The following is a 19,361-nucleotide window of genomic DNA, read 5'->3' on the forward strand; positions in this document are numbered from 1 at the left end:
ATTTATCAGTTATGCAGACGACTTGAAGCTCCTCTATCGGATCAACGGGACCGCCCGACCTGATTCTGGAAACATTATCAACAGCCTCAAGAATCTGATTACATACTTGACACAGTTCTCTCTTAAGATAAATCCAAAAAAATCTGCACAAATGGTATTTTCCCTCAAATCAAACCCAACGCAACTAAACATGGAAATCCACGGAACCCCCATCGCCCCAGTCATCAAGCACAAAGATCTCGGCGTTATATTCGACCCTAAACTCAGTTTCAAACACCATGTTGCAGACATTCACAACAAGGTCTGCAGAGCAAGATGGCTTGCCAAACAACACCTCCTTCATGTCACAGAGCCTGAGTATACGCTCCAATACATATACCGGTTTCTGCAGCCAGCCATCACCTACGGGTCAGAAATCTGGGGGTTGGCAACGAAAACCACGCTAAAAACCATTGCATCTGATGAGTACTGGCTTCTTCGGTGGGTCCTCTTCAAGCATAAACTACCACCACTCACACATACTGCAGATATCACCCAACTTCTAAATTACAGAAAAGTCTCCAAACGAATATTTGCCCTCCGCTTGCTTGTGTCAATTAAAATGATAGCGGGTGAAGTAAATACGCCAAATTTTTGGCAGATATGCAATTGGAGAATTCCCCCGAAACCCTTAAGAGCCCGCCCCTCTCTGCAGTCTGTGGCGTGAAGGCTCAGAATAGGGGATAGATTCCTGCCCATGGAGATGCTCCACAACGTCCAGGAGATAGATGTGGACTACAAAAAGTTCATAAGAGGACAAATCGTACAGAAGACGCATCATCAGGGACCATCTTTCGTCTTCAACCGAGTGACTGTCATCGTCCTTTCATCGCTTTTCATGTCACTTCATTTCACATGTTAATATTAATTTTATATGTAAAATATGTAAATATACGTTTTATCTCCTAATATATGTTTTAAGTAATTTTTCTTGTATAAGTTATTTAACGTTAAACCCCTAGCATTGTCGCTGTTGTAGGTATTATTGCATGCATCAGGCAATCATGTAACCAATCACTGCCTGCAATAAATGATATTCAAAAGCTACACTATTTGTTATTTCGTTTCTTGAGAGATATGAAGAGGAACTCCTTAGTACAAATGATAGGGAGTTTATAACCCCTACTGATCAACAAATAATTTCATTTATACTAAATATTGAATACCTTTCTAATATTTTAATGTCTATCTTTATCTTACCAGCAGAAGATAAACGTTTTAGACATTACTATACATTAAAAATGTACAACAACATGGGCTTACTCCAATTCTTAATTATGACTTACCACTTACTAACGAATGATGCCATCTTCCCTTTTAGTAAAATGGATTAAATGTAAATATGTCTGGCCATATAGGTCAGGCATATTTACATTTAATCCATTTTACAAAAATATTTATTATCATTATATCGTGCTTTGCAGTCACGCGAGCTTTAAATACTGTCAACTATAGTGCTTGTGATACTGCGTTCCCGCGTGGACCATTTGGCTACGTCAGGTCTCATTATTCAGATTGTTACAAATGAAAAATGTTTGAGATTTTAAAACTAAACTATCAAATTCAAATTTAATGCTTAATGGCTTACTCATACAAAATACATTACTTACAGTTCGGTAAACGTTCGCTAACAGAGATCGCGCGCAAACTGGAGATAAACGAACTAAGCTTCGAAACAGCTGTTCTGGTGGTCTCTTAGATTTTTAAATGGATAAAGGATTTACCTTTTCATGTGATGCTATACAATTTAAAAGATATTAGCAACTTAGGCAGAACGAAAGATAACGCCATTTGTTTCTGTGTTGAACAAAAGAGCTCGAGCCGTAAAGTGGAGTACTCGACCTCAGTCTCAGCAGGAGCAGAACGATCGAATAAAAAAAAGCGTACGAATTTTATTCGATTTCAACTACTGCGTTGAAATATCTTCCTGCAAACGTAACATACAATATATAGTACTGAATATATTAAGTAAAGTAATATTTATTAAAGAATCATTATTTTTCTAAATCTATCTTTGTCTCTCAGAATTGTCAGCTGTGCGCACATTTCATGTCATGAAAATCGCCACTACTGAAACCGAAATCAGTGAAATTTATATTTTTAATACTCCGGTACAGCTCAAAGGTGGCTACACGAGTTCAAAGCTTCATTGTAACTGCTTTGTGGTGATATTAATTAAATTAATCTTTCTGCTCACATTAAACAAATTAAACAGTTTTACACAAGATAGAGGCATAGTATATTGTTCTGTCATTCAAGGAAGCGCGTCCCTTCCGTGAAAACACATCTGATTCAATTATAGATTGTTTATTATTTTGCCTTCTTACTGATCCGTAAAAGAGTGCGGGTATATTAAACTGGTTCCTGGTATACATCAGGTACGTCATGCACATACATGATTATTAAAACTGGATATTTTATCAACCATTTCGTAAAAATTCCATTTCGAGTTCCATGGACCACTAGATAAGTCAGATAAATCCAACCACTAAAGTTTTTAAGCTAAAGATGTTTTAGAAGCCAGCGGTGCATCAATCAGTTTTGAAGTAGTGCTTAGAACTAGTTATTAAGTAAACTTAGGAAATAGTGCCGGATTCAGAGGGATTGTAATCTATACACTCAATATATTTGTTGCAAAAGATCACCAGCTAATACCATCACAGTTTTTCAAGCCCAGAACGAAATGATAAACGTTTTGAGATTTCAGCTGCTAGACCTGCATAAACAAATAAAAAGCATAGGCGGTGTTATGCAACGGCAATGAAAGAATTGGCATCACAGTTGCCATCATTAAAATAATTGGAAAAATGAATGAACCAAATGTTTAAACGGTTTCCCAAACCTTGCAGTGCAATACAAACAATAAAAATCAAATTCAGCTAATTACTTCTTCAAATAATTTCAATCAAGTGCGAGGAGAATTTTTTTTTTTTTTTTTTTTTTTTATGCAGGGCGGTTCCAAAACTTTAGTTGAACTCCACTGTGGTAGACTGTTATGATACAGAAAGATTACACACCTTTCTGGAAAAGGCCAGAAAGGTGTGTAATTTTGTGTTTCTGCATGTAAGTGCTGTTGTGTTGTTTCAACTACCAGAAAAACACCAAAGAAAGAAGAAATATAAAATATGATAAAATAAACAAAAAAGAAAGAAAGAAGAGTGGGAGGTAGGGGAGGAAAGAAAAGGAAGAATGGAGAAGAATGGAGAACTACTCACAGGCGCAACATATTATTATAAAATAATATTGTCTAACTAATAATGAATAATAATGTTGTCCCTGCGAGCCATACTACTCACAGGCGCAACTTTCCCTAACGAACATTAACCAAACCAATACAGTATAACAAATAAATGAAGTAATTAAATGTAAATCAAGGAAGTAGGAATTACAGTCATCAGGTTTAAACAAGTTATATACTCAGAATTGAAATACGAGGGGTGATCATTGAATTCGCGGACTGGTGCAAGATCTTATCTTAATTGGCATCATCTGAGTCTTCTGTGGATTTCTCCTTCTCGAAATATCTCCCTTCAACTTTACACACTTTCGTCACCGTCGTACCCACGCATTAAATGCTTCTTGCAAGCCGTTTTTCAAAAGACTGCGAAATGTTTCCTTTGTAGCTCTGCGAGCATCGTTTTGTCGGACGCGAAACGCTTGCCTTTCAGAGCTTTCTTCAAACGTGGAAACAGGAAGAAATCACACTGGGCTAAGTCCGAAAAATAACGGGGGGGTGCGGCAGAACCTCGCCACCTATGGCAGTGATCGCTGCCTGCACAGTATTAGCCGTATGTGGCCTGGCGTTGTCTTGATGGAGACACCACTTCACACCGGAAAGTACGGTCAGAGCGGAAAATGGCCGTCCTACCAGGAAACTTATTACCATACGCTTCATTCATCTCCGATACATTTAAGCCCAGTCTGACACAATAATGAATCACATATCGCGACTAAAAAAAACTATCTTCGCGCAACACTAGCTCGACAAGCACTTGCATGCGCACACAGAGTCTGCTGAATAGCGAACAGGGAGAATGTCTCTAGCGCAGTTATGGAAAGTTCGCAGGGTAAACATAAAATCTTGCACCAATCCGCGAATTAAATGATCACTCCTCGTATAAGGTCCGGTCACAGCAGTAATGTCACGTGATTATAAAGAATCGGATCGGTAAGCTAAAATAATTGACGGCAGACAAATCTCAAAAGTTTAGTTGACAATAGTTCAGAAGTATGTTTTACAAGTCACAGTAACATTACATATTACTGTGACTTGTAAAACATAAACATTACATAAGTACTTTCAGTCAAAGCCACAATTCCACTTGCAGTTTATGAAGATTGATGGATAGTAGTGTTTTCCATAATGAAAAGAGCTGAGAGGTCTTGCAATGCTTGAAAGTTATTTTTAGTGCGAGAAAAAATTAAATTTAATTACTAAAGACAAAGAATGTTGAGCAGCAGATGAATCTCGGGGACACTGAATCAAGTCACCATGACAATAAATCGTTTTTGCGCAAAAGAAAAAAAAATTAGAATCATCCATAATTCCAGAGGGATCAGTGAATTCAATGCATGTTGTACAGATTAGTTTCGTGGGTAATCCGTTAGAGCTACAGGTAAACTTCAATTTCTGTTTGGAAAGTGTACGGTATAAAGAAAAATATACATGTAGTTGTGTTCTATTTTTGTTTTGATCCATTTCACTCCACTGTAGGTGAAATATGTATACAGTATATAGAAGCAATATAAAAAAGCAGGAAATGAGCGAACAAACAAATAAATGATGAAGACAGAAGTAGAAATGGAAGGAAAGTGGAAGGAATATGTATCTAAAATTTTTGAAAAATATTAAGTAAGGGGCAAATACAGCCAAAGTTATAAGCCAATACATAATAAATTTAGACTGGCACAACCTGACCACGCCGAGGCCAAACATGTGTGAAATATCACTAAAATTATAAGATAAACCAACCACAGAAAATAGATATAGGACCAGCAAAGCAAGGAACAAAAATAGACGACCAGTTGCATTCAATCTCGTCAGAGGGCCCTGGATACAATAGCCGTGAACATTACCGCATTTCGAACTAATGAAAATTACATCAACGGACAGAGACAGACATTAACTGAAATGTCAGCCCGCCGAAGCAATAAAACTGCATCACTGAGGCCCTAATGTAAAAACAGAATAACTTAAGCACTCACCGAATAACTTAAGCTAGACAAGACTGCCGCCAAAAAGAAGAAATGAATTTGATAACAGAAAACAAACAGATTATAGATTCGTGTTCATCTCTTTCTTTATACTTAATAAATAAATTTCTTTGTACTTAATAAATGTTTAATAATATACTTTTTTTTCCTGAAATGATCCAATTCACCCCCACGAACCCACATCGCACTTATCACTGTGGCAGCGCACTTTACCCGAAGCGCACGGACTCATCTCGTCTATGCATAACTGCATCCGCACATGTTAACCCAGACCCCGAGCCAACCTCTGGTTTCAGTCCAATTAATGAATTCCTTAAACTGTCGCCATTAGGCTGATTGATAACGAAGCGTGACTGTTTGAGGAGTTTACTGATTACGCTTCATTAAGAATGAATGCTTACGATCAATACAACTCCATTAAGAAAAGATCAAAAACTATTAATCGATTTCAGTGGGCACAAATAGTCTCTCTATAATTTCCTGAGTTCCTGTGTACATCGGCTAATGGTTGCACTACAATTTACATTTTCGCTTTTACTACGGTGACCACTGAATACAGTACTGTATAGTGATAACATTTAAAAAATATATATTAATTGTAAACTCCTCATTTCTGTAACTCCATCACTGTGTTCATAGACGTACTTACACACTTTTCAAACATTTATAGACTTATTATATTTGACTAAAGCCAGTGGTAAAATGAGAGCTGCCTCAGTTTCGTTTTGTGTTTTTCGAAAAAAAAAAAAGAGAAAAGAAGCTAAGTTGAACATTTACGGCATATTTTCGCTATGACAGTAAACGACACAATAATATTATGGCTACAACAGTGTCAAAAATTCCAATTTACAAGATTAGTTAAAATTGGTATTGATTCCTTATTTTCTATCAGGTATGAGATTAGTTAGTCTTTATTGATACCTCATTTTCTGTCATCGGATAGCATACAGTTCTACGCCATTTTCTACCCAAATTAGACAATAATGCACTTTATTCTTGCCAGTTTTGGCTAATTCGATTTCAAACAACCCCATTCAACGTAATACTTTCTATTTAGTTTAGTCAGTGAAACTTTCTTATATCTAAATCCCTTGCTCAGATATCGAGATTCCTAAACTAATTTGATATGCTTGATCCTAAACTCATTTAATGCATGAAGCAAGTGAGTCATGCTAATCATTCACACCTGACATATTATCTCCATTCTTCGTTATTTTTAAATTTTTTTATTGGTCTGTGAGCATATTTTTTGAAGCCATTATTTATAGTTCATTTCTGTATTTTAGCTATTTTTTTTTTATTATTATCATTCCTTCAAATCAGCAAAAGCCTTACAGAAGAGTTTGCCTTACATAAGCCTGTTATCTTTTCATGTCACCATACTGCATCTTTTGACTAAATTTCCAGTTTTTATTACATAACTTTTTTTTGTTTTTACTGTATAAGATATACAGGGGGTTCCAAAAGCAGGGCAAAAATACATTTAAAACAGGTGATGTAACATTTAGATTGGGCGAAAGGGAGTGCGGGTTTTGAAGTAATACTCACAAATTGTGATATTTTTTATAGAATCAAAAGTTTTAGTTCCAAATATCACTATAAAGGGCGCTGACGTACTTTATTCATCATAGTGTATCTTTTAAGTTGCCAATTTCGTGTATCGAAACAGTACATTCGTTTCCAGACCACGTGCTTAAACTTCCGAGCTCGTACGGTAATGAAGTTCGTTGTGAATTAACACCAAATAGTAACATGTGGGCATTGGAACGTTTTCGATAACACGCGGATGCAATGGTCCCTGTAACTGAGAATTATAGATATTCTCACTGCCGATTAATTACTGTCAGAAATGAGTCTCATCGGTATATAAGATGTTTGAAGGCCATATATTATCCGCCCTTTCTTCTATCCAAACCAGAAACCATAGAGCGAAGTCTGTGGATTTAACTAGTGAAGTCCATTGAGCTTGCAAGAAAGATCATTTCAGGTGGGATTAAAATATTTTGCGGACTTTGCCAATGAAATATCTAGTTGGCGCGACACTGTTCTGACACTAGTAAACCGGTGTACAGCTCGAGTGGTTTCATCGACCATAGAAACAGCAATTTTGTCGACTACTGCTTGACAAAATTTAACATACCACATAACAGTTTGTTCCTGTAGCGCGGCCCCCTCGTTCTATCACGTTAATAAGGCATGTTAATCCTCTCCAAACTGTATTTAATTCAACATCAAATGCTGTTGGCAATGTGTAGTGCCTTCGGGACTGTGTCTACTCCTGTCTTGAAGGTCACTAGCGGCTCTCTGTTCCTTGATCTGTTTCTTTTGTACCGAGGTTTGTGATTCTATATCAAGGAAGCAGGTCGGTCTCTGTGATCTTCTTGGGTATTACTATCAATGTCGCGTCGGATCCCAAGCCGAAAAAAGGAATCTTTTGATGCAGCGTGGTTATAGACAGCTGATCCTAAAGCACCTGTTTCATTGAATTTCCTCATCAGTTTACGCAACTTATTTCTTTTGGAGTGCTATTTCTCTCTCTCTCTCTCTCTCTCTCTCTCTCTCTCTCTCTCTCTCTCTCCAACCATGATGTCCCAAGGAGCAGCCGAGTTGTTGCTGTTGTTTTAACAAAACAACTTTAGAAATAAAGGCAGATTTTTCATTTGCAGGTACTCTATGGACCTTTGCTTTTTACTGCTATTGTCACATATGCCTTCACTGCATCTAAAAGCTTAAGTTACTGGTCATGTATTCAGATTTGCTTTACATAGTGACTGCATACAACCTGGTCACCTTTTAGAACGTTTTTACTATTCCAAATTGGTAATATGATTTTTCATAGTTCTTCTTCGATCTTAAATGTAGGAAAAAGAAAATTAGTTCAATACGTTTTGCGATAATAAATATTGTGGATATTGCGTACAGCGTGTGCCTTTTGTATGTAATAAAGAATTCTTCTTCTAAATGTAAGTTTTTAAATTCGAAATGTTGTGCCCGTGTTCTGAATATCCATCTGAAGTTCCAATTTCAAAATCTCATTTCGACATCAATATTACCGAACTTTACATTTCTCATGTTTCTTATTTTTATTTATTTGTTTTATTTACTTAGTTATATAGTATGAATCAGAGCTGTAATGCTCAATACGTTTTACGTTGATATTAATATTTGTAAAATAATAAGAGGAGTTTACCTCAATATAGTACGTAAAAATCTACCGTATGATACTCTCCAGAAATTAAAACGAAAAAATCGAAAAACTTACATTAGAGCAAAAAATAATTAAAAACCAATTTAACACAATTAACAATCAATTTAACGCAATTAAAAATATTAAAAAGAATCTAACGAAAATATTCAAAACGATTTCCCTTCCTTAAGCTGACAACGCTTTTCGACCGTATGTCGTGATCACACGAATGAAAATTACCGAATAGGGTTGAACATGAAACTCCTCTTATTATTTTACAAATATTACTTAATTATGTAATTTGATATTTTATAATGGCTTGAAGTTTGCAATATAATTTATAAGATATGATACTTTCGATTTCATATGTAAACATTTCTAGCCTTGACTGAACTGGGTATAGTATTTTGTGTGATGTTGGTTTCTAAGTTCCCTTTCTCCCAACTTTTGGATCAATAAAACTGATTTTTATTTATACAATTAGTCACTGTGTATTTTAATGAGCCTCATACCAGTTGGAATTTATCGAAATACTGTACGATAAATAAGTTAAGTTTTTAAAAAGGGTGAAATATATTTGAAAGCGCTATTAGATTCAGAAAATGCATCACACAACAAACCCGTGTTTGCTGTGTGATGCAGATGCTTCAAATAATTGTATCTGCAAATGCGGTAACACTTTCAATTATTTAGAAATTTACTGTGTGTGTAAAAAATAAAATAAAGAAATAATGACAAGTGAAAGGAAAGAAATAATGGAAGAAAAATATAGATAAAAGGGGGATAAAAAGGGTAGAAAAGAGAAGGAAGGATATAGGGTCAGGTGCCACAGGTGGTTTCCCACACTGCGTAGGAAGGAAGGGCAGGAAAAAAAATTGTACCAATTGTGTAATATATATAACGTATAAATTTAATCAAAAAAAAGGATATTACTGCTTACAACGCCGGCGGCGTCAACGTGTATCAACCCGGAATTGCAAGCAACTCTGTTTCTTATCTAAAATACATGCGAATAAGGATAAAAACAAGATATAAAATGAAATTTGTTGAAATTTTAGATTAAAATTAATCGAAACCAAAATAATTAAAGGCAGAAAGGAGAAGAAATAACGTATGTATATAAGTTTTAAAAATTAAAAAAAAAAAAAAAAAAAAAACAATAACTAAAATTACACAGTAATTTTAGTTATTGAAATCGAAATCGCGTGAATGATAAATAAATCTAAAGAGATGAATATAGACCTTAATTATATAAAAAGTATGTCTGAATTTATATAAAATGAAAAAGACAAAGAGCAAAACCTACATTGTCGTAAACGCAAGGATGTTTATTAAATTTAGAAACATCGATATATATATATATATATATATATATATGCATACTCGTGACATCTAACGAAAAAAGGGAGGGGAGAAGAATTGGAGGAAAAAAGGTCTGGAAACTTCGAAAAAAATACACCGAGACATATACCAGAGAAAGATAAAATTAGATTCTAGAAATTTCTAGAAAAACTAACCAAAAAAAAAGTAAGAAGAAAAGGTCTAGAAATTTCGAAAGAATAGAGTAAAAAAAAAAATATATATATATATATATATAAGAAAATGTGGAGAACCATATAAAAATGTGCAAAGCTAGAGAGAGAAGAACGTAGGTCTAGAATGCCGCTAACAGAAATCAGTGCCCAGCATAAGAAATAGGCTTCAAGAAAAGGGTACAAGTTCTGAGCTATAACTAAAGAGAAATCTCCGAAAAAAACTAATTCACAAAAATTAATAAAATTATTGCTAATTATTAGTAAAGGATTCATTAAATGGTATGTTTTGAAGCACCATTCAGTATAACCAAATAATAATCAATAAAAGCTACCTGTTTCTAATTGCTACTTGCCAATCAGGGCATAAAGACAGGGAAAGAGGCCTTAGAAAGAAAAGGAAATTTTCTTAACAATTCAGAAGCTTACTGGCAACACAACAGGAAATTATATACACAAATTCTATACATATGATGAGAGGCAAGGTGTTATTAGAGGGTAAGTAATAAGCTGAAGAAATCGAGTACTCTAATAATTCATAGGTTTTAAAAATTACAATTTGAAAGTATATAGACTTAAAGAGAAGAGCAAAGCATATGCCAATGGACGGATCAGTTAAGTTTCTGGCATTCGGAAGTAATGGGAGCGTCACTGAGCGTCCAACGTGGTGATGTCCTGGTTTGTTTCAGTAATATTTCACTAAGGGTAATATTTCTGTAAGGTCTAATCAGATATTGGGAGGGTATTCTGCTGAGCATAGGAATAAAAAAAGTTAATATGGACATAATTTAAGAAATGCTTCCCTTTCGACTTATATATATCATTTTATTTTATTTGTACAGCGACAATAAGGATGCTGGGAAATTATTTTTTATTAAAGTAATTAATGCATACTATAAGTGACCCATCACATATTTCCATTTCGACTACATTAGAACAAAGGTTCGAAATGGCCGCACTGAGACGCAGTATACGCTTCAGACCGTCTTCTCATAGGCTGTCGAGAACATTCGAAAATTCCTGGAGTGTTCGAAATTGTTTCACAACCATCAACGATCCATTTTGGGAAAACTCGTGTATTACGAACCGGGGATCGTTTAAATAATCTCCTTGAAGTGTCTCCATAAGAAGAAATCTAGTGAATTTAAATCAGTAGTATGTGCAGATCATTCATTCACCTTAGCGAATCCAACGGTATGGATACTTATTGTTGAGAAATTCTCCACCAGTAAAACTAAAACTTACTGTAGCCCATCATGAATGAACCACGTTTGACAGCGCGTTTCCAGTGGAGCTTCTACCTGCAATGTAAGTAGTTAAGCTCCAAGAAAAACATGTAATTTTGTCACTCAGCTTTGGTAGCAGGAAAAATGGTCGATAAAGATGTCAGCCAAAATGTTCCAATGAAACTGCCGCTGCTGTCGATGTCTAGAATGGGTGATGTGGGGATTTTCTAGTGCCCCCATTATCCATTCATGATTGTTGTGAATATGTGTAATGGCATCATCATACAATTCATTCGTGAAAAAGAAGGTTCAATATACTGCTATAGAACCCATCAACAAAACATGACTCGTGCATGAAAATCATCTTGTGAAAGAAAGGATCTGGGTCAAATCTCTGCTCAAAGAATTTCTATACAGTTAAATGTACATGAAATGCAGCTGATGCTACATTTCTTGTGATAGTTACAGGATACTCCTCGATCGTGTCCCACGCCTATTCCTCTAAAGCAGGTGTTTGAACAGTTCTGGTTCCTCCTGATTCAGTGGTAACAGGCGAAAAGGTTCCTCTCGAAGAAGAAGAATCCGATGGATGGCTGCAAAGTTATCTTGACCGGACGTCGTTGAGGAAAAGGTTTCCCGTAGAGAAGCCGAGCTTCACTGCTCTTTCCGCTCGCTTGTCCATAAATAAAATTAATGTCTGCCATTTCAGCGTTAGAGTACTCATTATTCATGGTCAAGGTAAAAAAAAAAAAAAAAAAAAAAGCCGTGGATTGCAAATTACAACAAGAACACTAGTTCTCTTACAGGCGACTTCAAGGCAACTGATAAACAAAACAACCGACGATTCTTTTTAAGAACAGTTGGATCATCCAAATGGAATAGTTGAATTCTTTCCAAAATTTGCATGCATATACAGTGATGGTAGACGTAAAATAATTGAAATTTACCAATCGTTTTATACATTGATAGGCGACAGTGAATAATACAATCGGTACAATTTTTACTCTGTCAATAAAAAACGAAATAAGCTATAATTCGGAAGGGTGGGGAAGCCTTTCTAGATATAAAGCGTTTCCAAATAAGCAATATAACTATTTACCCCCCCCCCCCACCCATGTTCACTAGAACGCTCTCAAAGTATGGCGAAATCAATGTATTCAAAGAATTTTCTAAATTCATTATGTATATATTATAACTTTTTTCTGTGACTCATCCACAGATGCGTAAAAGCTTATTATGATACAAAAGCATTGGTACTCTTTTATACACCTTGTATATGTAACAACTGTTATCCCGAATGAACTGATTTTGACGACATTTTATATTTCGCTATTTTAAAAGTGTTTGTTACGTCATTCATATTGCCTTAGAATCTGAAAAATAGAAATTTGTTATATTTTATGAAAATCTCAGGTATTAAATATATCTCTAACGTATATTCAAAGGATTTTCTAAATTCAAAACGATATTCAAAAGATTTGTTTTTTATAACGCATCTGTTTAAATTCTATATAAAATAATTATTTTACATTAAATAGAAGAAAATATGAAAGTGAAAAAAAATACTGCTCCTGAAATCATATTTATGTTGCCTTAACATATCTTAAGCTGGAAGGCTTTAGTAAAATCTACTGGGTAGAAAGTGTACTGTGTTCTTTGGAAATGACAGTCCTCCGAAATGCAACAAACTGATCAAACTAGTTTTCTTAGTTGATAAATTGATGAGCACGAATACAATTCCTGCACCTCATCCACAAATCCAATGCTGTAGAGGCATAAACGAAGAGGTGAAATACGTATATGTTTTTAGTCTTCTCCTAGTGGAGAAATTATAGAATTTCACGTACATAAAATTGAATGAACGAACAAACAAAAACGGCAAGAAACTACATAAAACAGTTTGTAACTATTTTATGTAGTTAAATATGCTCCATACTTTATGAGAGAACGCTTCTTCTAGAGTCTAGACGAACCAAGTAAAATGGAGATGGGAATGAAATTGTTTCCTATCTTCATTTTCGTCTATGCCACCAATAAATACAGCTGATCGATATTGTATTACTAAATAGTCCGAACACAACAACCTTGCCCAACAGACGCTCCATGTTTTTTACATTGCAGGTATTATAACGTGTTGAATTACATTTAAAATAAAGGTAAAATGTAGCTTTAATGAGAATTACATCGTTGAAAGTTAAAGAAAGAAAGTGGACATCGTAACACGTAAATTACATACAGTATCAGAATTAATGGCAAAGCTGAAACAATAATGACGTTGAAATAGATATACTCGTATGCTGAGAATATTCAAGAATTATCTAGGCGCCATCGATATGAGCAGATTACAGTTCAGAAATTAAAGTAGCAGATTCCAGGAATTCTGAGAACGTGTTGCCTTAGTTTCATTACATTTAGTTGATTGGATTGTGCGTGTCCTCGTGGTTTACAATTGTTGTTCTTCTAATAGATACTATACGGAAAATACATTTTGAAATCCTTTCAGAGAGGACGGAAAAAATTTTATAAGCGTTTTTCACATTCTGCCCAATTGGTCGAGCTTTGTAGAAGGTAACACAATTTCTGTTCCAGCAAATTTGGGTTTCTAGTCCCACAAACAAACACAACACATTTATGCCTCATGCCAGGCGCCTCCGTAGCCAGGTGGTTCGAGCCCGTGCCCACCAAATACGGAGGATGCGGAAAGGTCAGGGAATGACCACCGCATATCCCTGGAGCAATATGGTCCTAGTTGCTAATGCTCCTAAAAACCAAATAACAAACAAGCCTCATGCCTGTTAATGTAAATAGCAGCAACCACCATGTGCATGGTTTTTTTTTCTTTGTCATTGTCATTATCAGCCATATGGTGCAAAGAAGCCTGAGGCTTTTTCTGCACCAGGCAAGAAAAAAAAAAATTCTGAGTTATCCTGAGAGAGAGAGAGAGAGAGAGAGAGAGAGAGAGAGAGAGAGAGAGAGAGAGAGAAAAGAAAATCACCAAGAAAGAGAAGAATGATGATATTCAGCTCTGATCGAGTTCTGATCCAACTGTGAATTTTCCTTCCAATTAAAAAAAAAATGTTTTTGATAAAAAATTGAATTAATCACTGAATGTTAATAGTTAACTGTTTCTTTTTAAAATATACAATAGAACTTAAAAAATCTGTAACTTTTTAAAATATTTATCTGAGGATAATTGACTGTTCAAGAGACCCTAGAAGTAAAATAGGCCTCCAAACTTAAAAGAAGAAAAAAAAAAAAAAAAAAACGCCGTGGGATCCAGATTTATGCATTGTGTTCCTCTTATGATGTCTAAACTCTGACTCAACTTCCTTACATTTTGGAAGACATTTAAAACTAATTTACAGTATAATACTTAATAATGAAGTAGTATGTATTCAGTTTTTAGGCGATTCGATTGATATATTACAACGAACTAATTTTACCTCATTTAATAAAAAATATATATTGAATAATCGCAACAACCATTCTGAAGGTAGCATTCTAACTCACAACCTTTGTTCCTTTAGGCAAGTCCGGTACCCTCTGGACCAATCTGGCGGATAGGATACGGTTGTGTAGTAATTATAGGGACCACAACTATTGTACTGTATAATAAAAATAAAGAATTACCACTGAATACTTAGATTGTATGCATGACCACCTAAAAGCAGAAATTTTAAAACATCCGGAACGTGCTATGTCCGCGAGGATGCCGGATTTATGAGGTTCTACTCTTTCTATATATTTAATACTTAGGCTAAAATTTTAATTACGGCACTTTGATATATGTGCACTTAATATGAATTAAAGTAATATTCTGATAATTAATAAAGCTGCGCAGATAAATTTCTACAATGAGAAACAATGATTTTTTGTTGAAATATTACTTGCAATTTACTACTTTTACCGGTGGCAGAATAATATTTCTGTAAACAGAAATAGTATTCTGCCATATAAATATGACATAGATTTTTAATCAACTTTAGTTGGTAAAACTTATATATTGCATAAACAACGAGTTGTAAAATATATTAGAAACAAACAAATTTTGAGAAAAAAACAGGATTAGAATTCACAGAAATATACAACATCGAGTAATTTGCATGTTTTGTTCTGAAAGTGCTAAATTTACTCTTTTATTCAGTTATTTATTTAGCGAATTTCGAAATAGTTTTCTTTTGAAAGAGTACGCTTAGGCTTTGCATTATTTTCAGTGTGACTAATGATATTCAGTTTTTGAGGCCCTCAGACTAGATTACCTACCTTGGATGAACCAATGAAGTCGCCTTCAACTGGAATATGTCATAAGACAGTTTCCACTCCTCCCATAGTCAGACTTTTCTTCGATTATTTTTTCTTAAAAATTTCATAACGAACCGCCAGCATAGACTTGAAACTAAGTACATGGCTTCCGCGAAGTGCATATCAGTGTAACTCTACTTTGTTCACGAGAGCGTCAGGTGGAATACGACAGGAAACATCACAAGCAGGGAATGCGTCATCATGCACATGCTTTACATTGGAGGAGAAACATATGTTGATAACTAGCAACAGTTTTACCCGTTGCTACGTGACAACGTGCCACCTTTAACATGAGAATATGTTGTCTAACAGGAAGCTCGTGTGAAGTATCTGTGTCCAGTCGTGCTCTTGCATCGTACAGTAATTTTGGGGACGGCAGTCAGCTGAAATTGCCATCTAATTAACACTTTAAACGTTGATTTAAAAAAAAAAAAGAGTTCAGCAATGCTTCTGTATTGATGCTTCAAACGTGAACAGAGAGTACGTTTGAAGCATCAGTACAGATGCACATTTGAATCACAGTTTTTCAATACTGTGATTCAAATCCAACTCCCTAATGCCAGAAAATTAAAAAATTAACTCCCACTAATCAACCTCAACATCGATCAACACCAGTGCATCTCTTCACTAGGCGCAATATGGCCCTAGTAGCTCTTGCGCCAAAAATAACAATACCAATACCATCTCTTCACAAATAAAATGGCGTGTTTAACAATGTGGGTACAAATGGCAACTAAGGTCGGTTTATTTTCTTGTTTGTTCTTTTAAAACTGTTCACGGTATGTCCAAATCCCTCCCAGAATCCCCCTCTGCTAGAAGGTCGAAACGGATAACTAGAATTCACGAGTTGAGAGGTTCAAATGCGTGTAATTGTAAAGATTATTATTATGAGGACTTAATCATCTGTAAAACTCATATAAGCGTAAATTTTATGATTTGAAGTTAAAACCTGTTGCGTAAAATCGAGTTAGCTTTCAAGAGACCTGTTCATATCACGTGATTACAAAGGTATTTGAAGGAAAGAGGAAATAAATGGACACATGTTACGATTAAACCGCTGCGTCCTTTATTTATTAGACAAATATTACGAACAAATATGACTTGCCTAACAACATCATTAATATTGACTGCAATGTTTGTGCATTTACAAACGACATAAGAGGAAGAAAACGTGCATTTATGGCACAGAATTACCGAAAAAGTTGGTAACTAGGTACAGAAGGGATTAAAATGTTCAACGACAAGAAAAACAACTTTCGAAACTAAGCGACGACTCTTGTAAAATCACGTTTAAAGCCTTTTTAGGTAGCAGGGTAAAATAATGAACATAGATATCCTATTAGCGTATTTGGATTGCGTTCATAAATTGAATTAATATATTACTAAAAGTTTTGTGATAACAGTGAAGCTAAGTACAAACCGGAACCTTTCCAAGAATGAAGCAGGTCACATAAAAACTTTTTTCTGAGTTCTCGTTGCCGCACCGTTTTATTCCAGTAATATCCATTTTATCGCGTTGGAGAAAGTTTAAAAAAAAAAACTATATTACCGATGAACAAAAAACTTTAACGAAATTAATGTCAGTCCCATAAAAGTCCACACGCTTAAAGATGTCCATTTTCGTAGGAGCTAGGATTCAGCACCACATTTTCTGACACATGGGAAGCTCCATTCTCCTTTTAGGTTCGACAGGACTGAAATTTAGAGCAGAACATTATTTGACGGATATTATCAGATATTACTTAACCTTAATTGCAATAGGTGCACTCCGTATTTATTATATTGTATTTTATTTATTATGCACAATTCATTGGTACCTGCTGTATACGTTTGTGTTTTATGATAAAGGCAAGTTCTTTTACATAAGCAGAATCCTAGTAATCAGTCATTAGAATTGTTTACATGCATCAAGTTCACGCTTTAATCAATATTTACAGTTCGACTTACACGATATAATCCTGAATTGCAAATAAACCTGGATAACAAGCAGAGCCTACACTTCCTTAACTTGCACACCATAGTGTTAAGGGATTGTATGAATGAACGATGGAAACTCTGATGTGCTAATGGTAGTCGTTCATACCGCCGTGTGTATTCAGGTGCTACAATACTTGAAGTCTGACAGATTACCATAGATTTGAGATCTGATTACTAGCACAGTGGTTATAATCCCCATCCTTCGATACTATGCCTTAACATCATGCTATCCTTTGATATCGCATGGGTTCGAATCCCTTCTCGATGGGAAGTACTTTTATAATTTGTTTGTTTGTACATCGTGTCCGAGTTATTTGGTCACAGGCTAGGATTTTGTAGTGCTTTCATCTGGAAAATCGAGTTTTTCATCAAGCAAACAATCAAACCAAACAGATTTACTTGCCTCTGCACAAATTCAAGGCAATTCAACTTATGGATCTGTCTCCTGTTGCCAATGAATATATCTGACGATCATCCCTTGCTGCCTTTCGTCTAATGGCTTCGGAGAAAAAATATTAAAAGTATTCAAAGTATGGAGCTTTCAGGGATTGCCTGAATTGAAACAGGAATAAGTGGGAGAAGTAGGGAAGAAAGAGAGGGGAAGGGAAAAAGAAGATAGAAAGTTGAAGAGAAGGAAGAGGCTTCCTCGGAAAATGAAAATTAGGTGTTCAGGAAAGGTAACAGAAAAGAGGACGAACAGCAAACTAACTTGGTTAAACAAACCTTATGTTAATCTAGTATTCATAATAAAACTTATGTTATGGATAAAAACGTATGCTAAACAATGAATAGCATACAATAGAAAATTCTTTTCTATGTCAAAGCACTTAAAATATTAGCTAAACAGTTAAGAATCTTACAGAAAAGCACCATAATGACTATAGTCAAAAGTGAAAGTATATACAATTTAATTAGTAACGAGGAGAGAGACGATTGGAGGAAACCAAGACAACTGTCATTGACCATTATGACAAAATATATACATTAGGTAGTTAAATAACTAAGACAAGTTGGCTTCAGAGACATAGTGTTAGGGGACAGGCTCCTTCTGTGCTTTCCCACATCTGCGCTTCAGAGACACTTTGATCTTAGCCATAAGGTCGAGGAGCGATAGCGACAGATACTTTTCGGTAATCACCGTTTCCAAAACCTTACAGTTCTTGCAGTGTGGCGCACATTAGCAGCAACTACCATGCCAGCCACCAATCCAATAATTCATTCCCACTCAGATGAATATAATAATTGAAGGCATTCTATTCCTTTAGCTTGACATGCAAATTAAATTTCGTACACATATGCACTACTGCTTAAAGATTTCTAAGAGTACTAAAATCTTCCACTTGAATGAGATAAACCGAATTGATAAAGAAATTCTGCGCTTTTTCAACTGCATAATATTCCTGAATAGTTTACAAAAAAATCTCTCCTGCTCTTTCCCCAAATCGTAGGCCGTATGTCCGTCAACTATTGTGGAATATAGTCTTGGTGTTGGAAAATGATGCACGGAGGCAAGATTATACAGCAACAGCAAAAAAAAAAAAAAACCTTCTCTAACATCACCTTTCTATCTCTAATAATCTGTCTAATTCCTCTTTAAATTAATTTAAACTACTCATTTTCAAAGCACCAGACGGAAGTTTGTACCAACAACAACTACCCCCTAAATGGAAGCAAATTTCCGCACATTTGCCCTGCAATCATCCTCCCTCAATTTAAATTTGTTCCTTTATGTGTGTTGTCTGAGCAAGAGTAAGGATGCCATCAAGATTTACTCATTCATCCCCTTCAAAGATGTAAAGACCTCAGTTTGGTTTCTAGACAATGCAATTTATAGAACTAGAGTCTTTCTTCGTAAGAGTACCCTTTTGGTCTTCTCACTAATCT

At 35.2% G+C, this 19,361-nt stretch overlaps 1 protein-coding gene across 5 annotated transcripts in view; it reads right to left on the reverse strand.

Moving 5' to 3' along the window:
* The window catches only part of LOC150084468 (thyrotropin-releasing hormone receptor-like), a 361,972-nt gene that overhangs the window by 58,447 nt on the left and 284,164 nt on the right, over positions 1-19,361 (reverse strand). The window contains exon 1 of one of the 5 annotated variants that reach the window (XM_090376095.1): positions 15,462-15,598. The exons of the other annotated variants lie outside the window; for them this stretch is intronic. The gene's annotated coding sequence lies outside the window, so the exon portion shown is untranslated. Of the gene's footprint in view, positions 1-15,461; positions 15,599-19,361 lie in introns of those variants that run through there. 5 annotated transcript variants of the gene reach the window in all.

Source organism: Mastigoproctus giganteus, chromosome 6, assembly GCF_048544385.1.
Source record: "Mastigoproctus giganteus isolate SK-2022 chromosome 6, ASM4854438v1, whole genome shotgun sequence".
Taxonomy (NCBI): Eukaryota; Metazoa; Arthropoda; class Arachnida; order Uropygi; family Thelyphonidae; genus Mastigoproctus; species Mastigoproctus giganteus.